Source organism: Bos grunniens, chromosome 21 (assembly GCF_055505025.1).
Source record: "Bos grunniens cultivar Pamir isolate PY7600 chromosome 21, Bosgru_T2T1.0, whole genome shotgun sequence".
NCBI classification, from domain to species: domain Eukaryota; kingdom Metazoa; phylum Chordata; class Mammalia; order Artiodactyla; family Bovidae; genus Bos; species Bos grunniens.
In genome coordinates this window covers 47053746-47065240 of record NC_141185.1, presented here as the reverse complement: position 1 = coordinate 47065240, position 11495 = coordinate 47053746, and the positions used below count along the sequence as shown (strand labels likewise).

The following is an 11495-nucleotide window of genomic DNA, read 5'->3' as shown; positions in this document are numbered from 1 at the left end:
TTGTAATCATTCCAATTTTCCAGCACATTCAGGTTGAGTAGGGAGGCAGGTTCACCTGGTGAATTGGTTCCAGGGCACAGGGATCAGGCATAAAGTCAATGGGCAGCAGGTGAGGCTGCTGCTGTGGTCTCCTTCCAGTGCACTGTCTCCTCCGAAGAGAACAGAGCTGCCCCTCGTCTTTCAGCCCAGCTCTCCCGTGTTTTCTCAACACCTCAGTGGGACAAGAAAGACAGAGCCTGCCAGAACCAAGATAGTGTGTTCACCTGTAGCATGAGCTTTCAAACCAGCAAAAATCACACAGAACCAAAGTGAAAACAGGAGGGGCCTGACTTCTCAGGGACAATTGAGGGGAGAAGAGACTGACCCTAGACTTCTTTCAAGGGTCCCTGGAGGTCCCAGGGACCTGGCTTGTTTACACACTGGGGGCCCTCCAACCACAACCATGGTGTTCTGACCAAGGGGCATAGACTCCAGGTTGGGTGGTCTGGGGACTGTGTCTGACCCCATCTGCATGGGTCAGGATCACGTGTGTGGGGAGACCACACACACACAAAGCTAAGAAAAAGGGAAGAATACGTGAGAGCTTCACTTGTGTTTGGGAATTAATACTTTGTGGTGTTCACTTTATACAGCATGTTCCTGTTTGCCTCTTTACCCCTGGCTCAGGTGTCTACCTCGTAATCATTCCGATTCTCTAGGATGAGCATGGCGAGAAGGGAGGCAGGTCCACCTGGTGAGCTGATTGCAGGGCACGTGGATCAGGCAAAAAGCCAATGGGCAGCAGGTGAGGTCGCTGCTGTGGTCTCCTTCTGGTCAACTGTTCCTACTCAGCAGAGAGCAGACCTGCCCCTCGTCTCCCAGCCCTGCGTCTGGCGTGTTTTCTCAACACTTCAGTGAAAACAAGAAAGAACCAAGCCTGCCAGAATCAAGGTAGTGTGTTCAACATTATCATGACACCTGTAAAAACCATTAATATAACACAGAACCAAAGGGAAAAGAGGAGGACTTCTCTGGGACAGTGTGGGGAGAGGAGACCAACCCTACCTCTTTATGCTGTCCCAGGGGGTTACAGGAACCCACTTGTTTTCACTTTAGGGGCCCAAGCAGCAGAGACCTGGTGTCCTAACCATGGTCAGGGGACCCTAAGTGGAGGGTCTGGGGAGGTGGTGTCACCTTGGAGACTGTGGAAGTGATTCCCCAGGTACAAGGTCTGGAGATTGTGTGGGTCTCACCCCATCCACATGGGTCAGGATCCTGTACCCGGAGAACACATGTCTGCTCTTTACCTGCAGTTTGTCTCGTCTCCTCAGAAGTTCCCAGCATCTGAATTGAGGGTGTTGCCCTGATTAACCTGTGGTCCTTTTCCTTCTCTTCATCTTGTCGCATTCACATGAGGTCAGGCATCTTTGAGTGGGTTTCTGCTCTGTGATCTGCTGAGTGAAAATCTTTGCTGGTGTCATGTTACTCTCATAGCATATCACATGTCTATTCACAGGGGCCATGACTGTCTGGTTTCCCCTAGACTGAGCTCAGGTAAAAATAAAATTTGTAATTTTATTGTTATTTTAAATTTGAGTAGAGTTGATTTCCAATGTTTTGTTTTAGGTATATATGAACTTTCTTCAGTTATACATAGACATACATCTATCCTTTTACTGTTTTTTGCCTCATATGGGATATTAACTTTTTTTCAGTAGAGTTGCCTGTTCTATTTATTGCATAGGTCCTTTTTCATTATCAACTTGATATATATTAGTGTGTTTATTTTCATTCCAAACTCTTAATTTATCCCTGCCTTCTAACTTTGTTTTGATGATCATGATTTGGTGTTCTCAGTCTGTGAGTCTGTTTCTGTTTTGTACATTCGTTCACTGGTATGAATTTATAGATCCCACCTATCCACGCCATCTTAGGATAGTTGTCTCTTTCTCCCCGAGTTACCTTACTTAGAATAATACTTTCTTAGTACATCTATGCTGCTTCCAATATTATTTTTTCTGTTTTATGACCATGTAGTCTTCGTTTTTCTGTCACGGGATATTTTGGTGGATTCTAAGTCTTGGCTGTTGTAAATAGTGCTATCCTGAAAATTGGGGTGCATGTGTCATTTCAAATGATGAGTTTCTCCAGATCTAAGCCTGGTAAGGGATTGCAGGATCATATGATACATCTATGTTTAGTTTTTCAGAGAACCTCCATGCTGTTTTCCCTAATGGCTTCACCAGTTACATTCCCACCACGATTGTGGGAGGATTCCCTTATCTGTACATCCTCTGCGGTATTATTCTTTGTAGATCTTTTTGACAATGGCCATTGTGATCAGTGTAAAGTAATACCTCATTGTAGTTTGATTGGCATTGATTTAATAATTACTGGTGTGGAGTATCTTTTCATGTGCTTTTATTATTTTATACCTTATGAGTACAATTTACCTCTTGAAACTTGGCCCTGTTTGGAATTCTTTTCTCCTAACTTATCCCAGGACATTTTTGAGGGCAGGTGTCGTTTACAGCCCTGTCATACTTGTGACTATTAAGAGCTCTTCAGCACCTGTTTTATGGTTTCCCTGCTGGCTCAGTGGTAAAGAATCCACCCGCAATGCAGGAGACTTGCAGGAGACAAGGGTTCAGTCCCTGGGTTGGGAAGATGCCCTGGAGGAGGAAATGGCAACCCACTCCTATATTCTTGCCTGGAGACTCCCAAGGACAAAGGGGCCTGGTAGACTATGGTCCCTATGGTCACAAAGAGTCAGACACAACTGAGCGACTAAACAACAGCAGCACCTGTTTTAATGTGTGTGTTGATCAGAACCGGCTAATTCCTCCCTGCTCCCCCTTTCCATTTTGGCACCCATAACTTTCTTTCCCAAGTCTGTGATGCTTCTCTTTTGTAATGAAGTTCATTTGTATCCATTTTTAGATTCCACCAGAAGGGGTATTCTATGATATCTCTCTCCCTGTCTCACTTCAGTTAGTATGATCACCTCCGGTTTCTTCCCTGCTGGAAACGGCACTGTTTCATCCTTATGTATGTCTGAGTAATACTGTGCTGGGTATATGTACCCCATTTCCTGTATCCATCCATCTGTCCTAGTATACTGGAGTTGCTTCTTTGTCTTGGCTATTGTACCTAGTGCTGCCATGATCAGTAGTGGGGTATAGGTGTGCTTTTAAATTTTGGTTTTTCTCTGGATCTAAGCAGCCATGAAATTAAAAGACGCTTACTACTTGGAAGGAAAGTTATGACCAACCTGGACAGCATATTAAAAAGTAGAGACATTACTTTGCCAACAAAGGTCCGTCTAGTCAAGGCTATGGTTTTTCCTGTGGTCATGTATGGATGTGAGAGTTGGACTGTGAAGAAGGCTGAGCACTGAAGAATTGATGCTTTTGAACTGTGGTGTTGGAGAAGACTCTTGAGAGTCCCTTGGACTGCAAGGAGATCCAACCAGTCCATTCTGAAGGAGATCAGCCGTGGGATTTCTTTGGAAGGAATGATGCTAAAGCTGAAACTCCAGTACTTTGGCCACTTCATGTGAAGAGTTGACTCATTGGAAAAGACCCTGATGCTGGGAGGGATTGGGGGCAGGAGGAGAAGGGGAAGACAGAGGATGAGATGGCTGGATGGCATCACTGACTCGATGGACGTGGGTCTCAGTGAACTCTGGGAGTTGGTGATGGACAGGGAGGCCTGGCGTCCTGCGATTCATGGGGTCGCAAAGAGTCGGACACAACTGAGCAAATGATCTGGTCTGATCTGAAGCCTTGGTATGAAATTGCTGCATCGCTTGGTATTTCTATGTTTAGTTTTTAAAGACCCTCTATAATGTATTCCCTAGTGAGTGTACCATTTTATATTCCTACCAACAGTGTAGGAGGGCTGCCTTCTCTTCACACCCTCTGCAGAATTTATTGCTGTAAGTTTTTTGATATGGCCATTCTGATCAGTGTGAGGTGACACCTCATCGTACATTTGATTTGTTTTTCTTTAAGAACTAGTGATGCTGAGCATCTTTTTATGTTCTTTATGGCCATCTCTATGACCTCTCTGGAGAAATGTGCATTTAGATCTTTAGGCTATTTTTTATTGAGATTTTGTTGTTGTTGCTGTTTATATTGGGCTTCCCTGTGGCTCAGATGGTAGAGAATCTGCTTGCAATGCAGGCAACCCGGGTTCGAACCCTGGGTCAGGAAAATCCCCTGGAGAAGGAAATGGCAACCCACTCCAGTATTCTTGCCTGGAGAATCCCATGGTCAGAGGAGCCTGGTAGGCTACAGTCCATGGGGTTGCAAGGAGCAGGACACGACTGAGCGACTCACACACAGACACACATATTGAGCTGTATGAGTGATTTGTGTTTGTTTCGGGTGTTCAGGAACTTGGTTCATTAATACATAATATTTATCTATTCACGTTTGGGTTCTTTTTTCATATAGGTGATTAAACTGTGTTCAGGTAACTTCCCTGTGCTATTCAGTAGGTACTTGTTGATCATCTATTTGATGTATATTATTGTGTGTATGTTAATTCCAATCCCTTAAATTATCCTGCCTGCTTCTGGAGGACAACAGGCACTCCAAGTCCATTGTGGAGGCACACAGCCTGCCGCATGCTCCCAGCCCTCTCAGCCCCAGGACACTCCAGCCTGGGACCCAAGCCAATCAGGCTCCAGGGATGTGACAACAGTCTTTTTTTTTTTTTTTTTTTTTTTTGCTTTTTAAAAAATTTTTATTTTTTAAAATTAATTTATTTTAGTTGGAGAATAAGTACTTTACAATATTGTGATGGTTTTTGCCATATATCAACATGGATTGGCCTCAGGTATAAATGTGTCCCCACATCCTGAACTCCCCACCATCCCTTTGAATTGTCCCAGAGCACTGGCTTTGGGTGCCCTGTTTCATGCATTGAAGTTGCGCTGGTCATCTGTTTTCCATATGGTAATGTACATGTTTCAATGCTGTTCTCTCTCTCAAATCATCCCACACTCACCTTCTCCCACTGAGTCCAAAAGTCTGTTCTTTACATTGGTTTCTCTGATCAGAGTTAACATTTCTTTTTCGTTTTTTCCACCATTTGAACTGGAGTATATAGGTGAATTACTGTCTTGTTGGTGTTTTTTTTTTCTTCCTTTTCTTTCTACCACACCTTGTTTTACTTCTGTTAATACATAATGTGTATATATTTTGTTTTTTTTTTTTTCCATATAGGTTATTACAGAGTGTGGAGTAAGTTTCATTGTGTTATACAGTGGGTCTTGGTCATTTATTTTATAAACAGTATTCAGCATATATTAGTCTGAAGTTGCTCATTTCTCCATGCTCCATATCTTTATATCTTCATGACTAGAAATTTCTAAGTCTATGAGGCAGTGTCTCCAGGCAAGCAGTTCATTTTTATCCATCTTTAGATTCCACCTAGGAGTGATATCATATGATACTTGTCTCTCCCTGTCTGCCTCAATTCACTTGGAATGATCATCTCTCCTTTCTTTTCTGTGGCCCAACTTGACATTATTTCCTAGTTCTTGATTGTTGAGAAATACTGTATTGTGTACATGTACCCCATTGTCTGTATATCCATTCATCTGTTCTACAGTTAACTTGATTCTCTGTCTTGGCTGTTGTACATAGTGGGGCCAGAATCACAGGGTGACTCATCTCTCTTATAATTTTGGCTGTCTCCACCTGGCTTTCTCAGTGCCATCCAGTCCAGACATGAGACACAGTGCTCAGACTCCAGGGATGGGATAGCATCCCAAGAGAGGGAGTTTGCAGGGAATAAACTAGGCATTGCTTTCTTTCTCTTTCTTTTCCTCATGCCAATCCCATGTTGGAGTATAGTTGATTTGTAGTTTTGTGCTTACTGTCAGTGTACAGCACTTGGTTCAGTACTGACATATAGATACAATATGTCTGTTCTTGATTCTTTTTCCATAGAATTTCCTGCAGAAGGCAGAGCAAAGTTCCACGTGCTTATATGTACCGCATCTTCTTTAAGTTGTGATTTGTCCGTGCACATTTTGATGGTTCTGTGTCTCGGCTGTTGTAAGTAATGCTGCAGTGAACGTTAGGGTGCGTGTGTCATTTTGAATGATGGCTTTATCAGAACACCAGGCCTAGGTGTGGGCTGTCAGTTCCTAGGCATATTTCCCTTGAAAGTTTTTTGGCATGTCAAAGCTGTCTTTTCTAGTAGCTATTGCCAGTGTCCCTTCCTACCAACTGTGTGTGTGTGTGTGGGGGGGTTCCCCATCTCCGCTTGACCCTCTCCCCCCCATTACTGTTTGTAGACTAGTGAGGATGGTCATTCTGACTGGTATAATTTGATTTCTTGTAGTTGTTTTGATTGGCATTCCTCCTGTAATAATTTGGGATGCTGAACATCTTGTCCTGTGAAGGTATGGTTTTTTCTTTTTCTTTTCTCCTTCGTGGTTGTGAGAAAAATACACATGTTACAGTTAACTTTTTGATAGTGGGTTGTGTTTGTAATTTATTTCTGCAATATTCTCCCTAGGACTTTTCCTGAGGGCAACTGTCATTAACAGCCCCCCCAATCTTGTGAATTGGAGGTGCCAGTAAGCACAGGTCAGGCTTCCCTGGTGACTCAGATGGTAAAGAATCCACCTGCAATTCAGGAAACCCGGGTTCAATCCCTGGGTCAGGAAGATCGCCTGGACAAGGGAATGGCAACCCACTCCAGTATTCTTGCCTGGGAAATCCCATGTTCAGAGGTGCCTGGCTGGTAAGCACCGGTGGACAAGTTGTAGTTACAGAAAATGTCCACGTGGTGGCAGCAGTTTTCATTCCCAACTCTGGTTCTTGGGGGCAACCAGAACCTAAGGAAGAGTTGGCTTCCTAGGCTGTGAACTGGAGTGGAATGTGCCTGAGCAAACACCCAAGGCCTTGTGTCTCACTACTGTTCCCCCTAAAGCTTCACCCCTTTCCTCCAGACTCAACTCAACTGGGGCCACAGAACCCTGCTGAGGTGCTAGGAGGCTACACTCTCGAGAAGGAGGTTTAAGCTGGGAACCCCAGCACCAGAAGAACTGAAAGCTAGGTGGCATTTCCAAGGTCCTTGAGGCCAGACGGTCGTCACAACATCCTTTAGGTGCGCTAAGGACTATGGTCCCTGTCAGAGCAAACCAGAAGTTACAAGTTTAAGAGGGGGCTCAATTAAGGGCACCCTGTCTGGTGGTTTCAACCCCACCCCAGTCCAGCCTTGGACCGAAGTCTGCTCGGGCTGCAGCCATGGGGTAGCAGCCAGGGTCAGGATGTCGGCAGAAACAAGCTAGGCAAGGCTTTTCTTCTTTATTCTTTAATTTCATGCCTGTGGTATGCTGCAGTGTAGTCGGTGTGCAGTGTTGCACCTGTTGTCAGTATCCAGCCACCTGGTTAAGTTGTGACATGTATGTAGAGCATATGTATTCTTTTTCAGATTCATATGCTGTGGAAGTTATTGCAGAAGGTAAAGCAAAGTCCCCTGTGCTGAATATCGTGTCCTTGTGGACTGTCACATATACAGATTTCTGTGGATATGGTAGAGATACAGGTTTCTGTGGAAGGAACGAAGAAAGGAAGGGGATAATCCTTGTAGATTATCTATTACACATACACATTTCTGTGTATGTGTTAGTCCTGACTTCCTAATTCATCCCTGGCTTTTCTTTGGTTTTATTAATTTTTTTGAATTCTTTGTTTGTATTTGAATTCTCAGAGTCTCTTTTTATGTTTAAATTCTGCTTTATGTTATGTTTATGTTTTATGTATTATGTTTTATGTTTATGTTTAAATTTTATGTTTACATTCCCTTGTATCTCTTTTGCCTAGAAGGGACATCACATTTGGTGTATGATCCTCCAAGATCTATCCCTGTGACTACGAGTGGTATAATTTCATGGTTTCAGTGGTAGTCTTTCATGGCTGAGTATTAGATCATTTTCTGTTTGTGCCACATTGCTTTTAGGCTTCAATCTGAAGGTGGACACTTTGCTGGGTCTGTGTTCAGCTGCTCTAACTAGTGCTGAAGTGAACATTGGGGTGCACGTGCCTTCTTGAAAGACGGTTTTCCTGGGATACAGGCCCAGGTGTGGGAATGTCGGATGGTAGGCTTAGTTTGCATTTGTTGTTTGTAGACTTGTAAGGATGGCCAGTCTGGTGAGATTTGATTTCTTGTTGTCATTTTGGTTGGCATTCCTCCTGTAGTAATTAGGAATGCTCAGCATCTGGTCCTGTGGCAGGCTTTTTTTTTTTTTTTTTCCTCCTTCATGATTGTGAGGAAAATTTATCAGTTTTAGTTGATTTTTTGAAAGTCAGTTGTGCTTGTATTTTTTTCTGCAATATTCTCCCCAGGACCTTTCCTGAAGGCAGCTGTCATTAACAGTCCCTGAGATCTGTTGAATTGGAGGTACCTGTAAGCGCAGGTCGGAGAAGGCAATGGCACCCCACTCCAGTACTCTTGCCTGGAAAATCCCATGGATGGAGGACCCTGGTAGGCTGCAGTCCATGGGGTCGCGAAGAGTCGGACACGACTGAGCGACTTCACTTTCACTTTTCACTTCCATGCCTTGGAGAAGGAAATGGCAACCCACTCCAGTGTTCTTGCCTGGAGAATCCCAGGGACGGGGGAGCCTGGTGGGCTGCCGTCTATGGGGTCGCACAGTGTCGGACACGACTGAAGTGACTTAGCAGCAGCAGCAGTAAGCGCAGGTGGTTAAGTTGTAGTTATAGAAAATGTCCACAAGGGGGCAGCACTTTCCCACACCCAACTCGGATTCCTCGGGCAACCAGAGCCTAAGGATGAGCTGGCTTCCTAGGCTGTGAATTAGAGTGCAGTGTGCCTGAGCACACTTAGTCTCAATACTTCTTCCCCTTAAAGCTTCACCCCTTTCCTTCAGACTAATCCCATCCTGGACCACAGCACCCTGATGAAGTGCCTAGGAGGCTGCACTCTCAGGAAGGAGGCTTGAGCTGGGGACCCCAGCACCAGCAGACATGGAAGCTAGTAGACTTTTCCAAGGTCATTGAGGCCAAAGTGTCAGGACACCATCGACTGTGTACTCTAGGGACTGTGGTCCCTGCCAGATCAAACCAGAAAGTACAGATTTAAGAGGGTAACCAGCCTGGTCGATTCAACCCCATCACAGTCCAGCCATGAAAACAGCCTGCTGAGGCTCCAGGAATGGGATGGAAGCCCAAGTCAGGTGATTATTTCATATATGAGAATAGAATTTTCTGTATATCCTGTATGAACACATGGGTGAAAATTTAATGAATGAAAATACAATTTTCTATATTTCATATATAAAAGCATACGTGCATATTTTCTATTTTGTGAATGAAGAGATAAATACAAATTTCATGAACATAATAGAATTCTTTATATTTCTTATGCAAAAGTATGCATGAATTTTAATGTATAAAAAGGTGCATATTTCATTGATGAAAAATAGAATTTTCAATGTTTCATATATGAAGAGATAGGTGCATATTTTATGAATAAAATATAGTTTTCTATATTTAATATATGAAAACATGGGTGCATATTTCATGGATTAAAATGGATTTTGCATATTTCATATATGAAAACATGGTTGCTTATTTCAAAGATGAAAATAGAATTTTCTATATCTCATATATAAACATGGGTGCCTATTCCAAGATGAAAATAGAACTTTCTACATGTAATATATGAAAGCATGAGTGTATATTTCGTGAATGAAAAGGGAACTTTTAATATTTCATATATGAAAACATTGTATATTTCATATAAAAATTTTTGAATTTCATATATGAAGCTACGGGTGCACATTTCATGTGAAAATATAATTTTTTATATTTCATATATGACACTACGGGTGCCTCAGCTCAGTTCAGTTCAGTCGCTCAGTCGTGTCCGACTTTGCGACCCCACGAATCGCAGCACGCCAGGCCTCCCTGTCCATCACCATCTCTAGGAGTTCACTCAGACTCACGTCCATCGAGTCAGTGATGCCATCCAGCCATCTCATCCTCTGTCATCCCCTTTTCCTCCTGCCCCCAATCCCTCCCAGCATCAGAGTCTTTTCCAATGAGTCAACTCTTCGCATGAGGTGGCCAAAGTACTGGAGTTTCAGCTTTAGCATCATTCCTTTCAAAGAACACCCAGGGCTGATCTCCTTCAGAATGGACTGGTTGGATCTCCTTGCAGTCCAAGGGACTCTCAAGAGTCTTCTCCAACACTACAGTTCAAAAGCATCACTTCTTCGGCACTCAGCTTTCTTCACAGTTCAACTCTCGCATCCATACATGACCAATGAAAAAACCATAGCCTTGACTAGACAGACCTTTGTTGGCAAAGTAATGTCTCTGCTTTTCAATATGCTGTCTAGGTTGGCCTATTTCATATATAAACATAGAATTTTTCATATGAAAATATGGATGCATATGTCAATTCCAGTTGAGCTATTTCAAATCCTGAAAGATGATGCTGTGAAAGTGCTACACTCAATATGCCAGCAAATTTGGAAAACTCCAGCAGTGGCCACAGGACTGGAAAAGGTCTGTTTTCATTCCAATACCAAAGAATGCTCAAACTACCACACAATTGCACTCATCTCACATGCTAGTAAAGTAATGCTCAAAATTCTCCAAGCCAGGCTTCAGCAATATGTGAACTGTGAACTTCCATACATTCAAGCTAGTTTTAGAAAAGGAAGAGGAGCCAAAGATCAAATTGCCAACATCCGATGGATCATGGAAAAAGCAAGAGAGTTCCAGAAAAACATCTATTTCTGCTTTATTGACTATGCTAAAGCCTTTGACTGTGTGGATCACAATAAACTGTGGAAAATTCTGAAAGAGGTGGGAATACCGGACCACCTGACCTGCCTCTTGAGAGAAAGCAACAGTTAGAACTGGACATGAAACAGCAGACTGGTTCCAAATAGGAAAGGAGTACGTCAAGGCTGTATGTTGTCACCCTGTTTATTTAACTTCTATGAAGAGTACATCATGAGAAACGCTGGGCTAGAGGAAGCACGAGCTGGAATCAAGATTGCCGGGAGAAATATCAATAACCTCAGATATGCAGATGACACCACCCCTATGGTAGAAAGTAAAGAAGAACTAAAGAGCCTCTTGATGAAAGTGAAAATGGAGAGAGAGAGAAAAAGTTGGCTTAAAGCTCAACATTCAGAAAACTAAGATCATGGCATCTGCTCCCATCAATTCATGGCAAATAGATGGGGAAACAGTGGCTGACTTTATTTTTCTGGGCTCCAAAATCACTGCAGATGGTGATTACAGCCATGAAATTAAAAGATGCTTACTCCTTGGAAGGAAAGTTATGACCAACCTAGATAGCATATTAAAAAGCAGAGACATTACTTTGCCAACAAAGGACTGTCTAGTCAAGGCTATGGTTTTTCCAGTGGTCATGCATGGATGTGAGAGTTGGGCTATAAGGAAAGCCAAATGCAGAAGAATTGATGCTTTTGAACTTGTGGTGTTGGAGAAGAC

General features: G+C 43.1%; 1 long non-coding RNA gene across 1 annotated transcript in view; it reads left to right on the top strand.

Annotated features, from left to right (window-relative positions):
• The first annotated feature begins 684 nt into the window (after window positions 1-684).
• The window catches only part of LOC147349585 (uncharacterized), a 38933-nt gene continuing 28122 nt past the window's right edge, over window positions 685-11495 (top strand). The window contains exon 1 of the long non-coding RNA XR_015150007.1: window positions 685-930. This is a non-coding gene — a long non-coding RNA (uncharacterized LOC147349585). The remainder of the gene's footprint in view (window positions 931-11495) is intronic.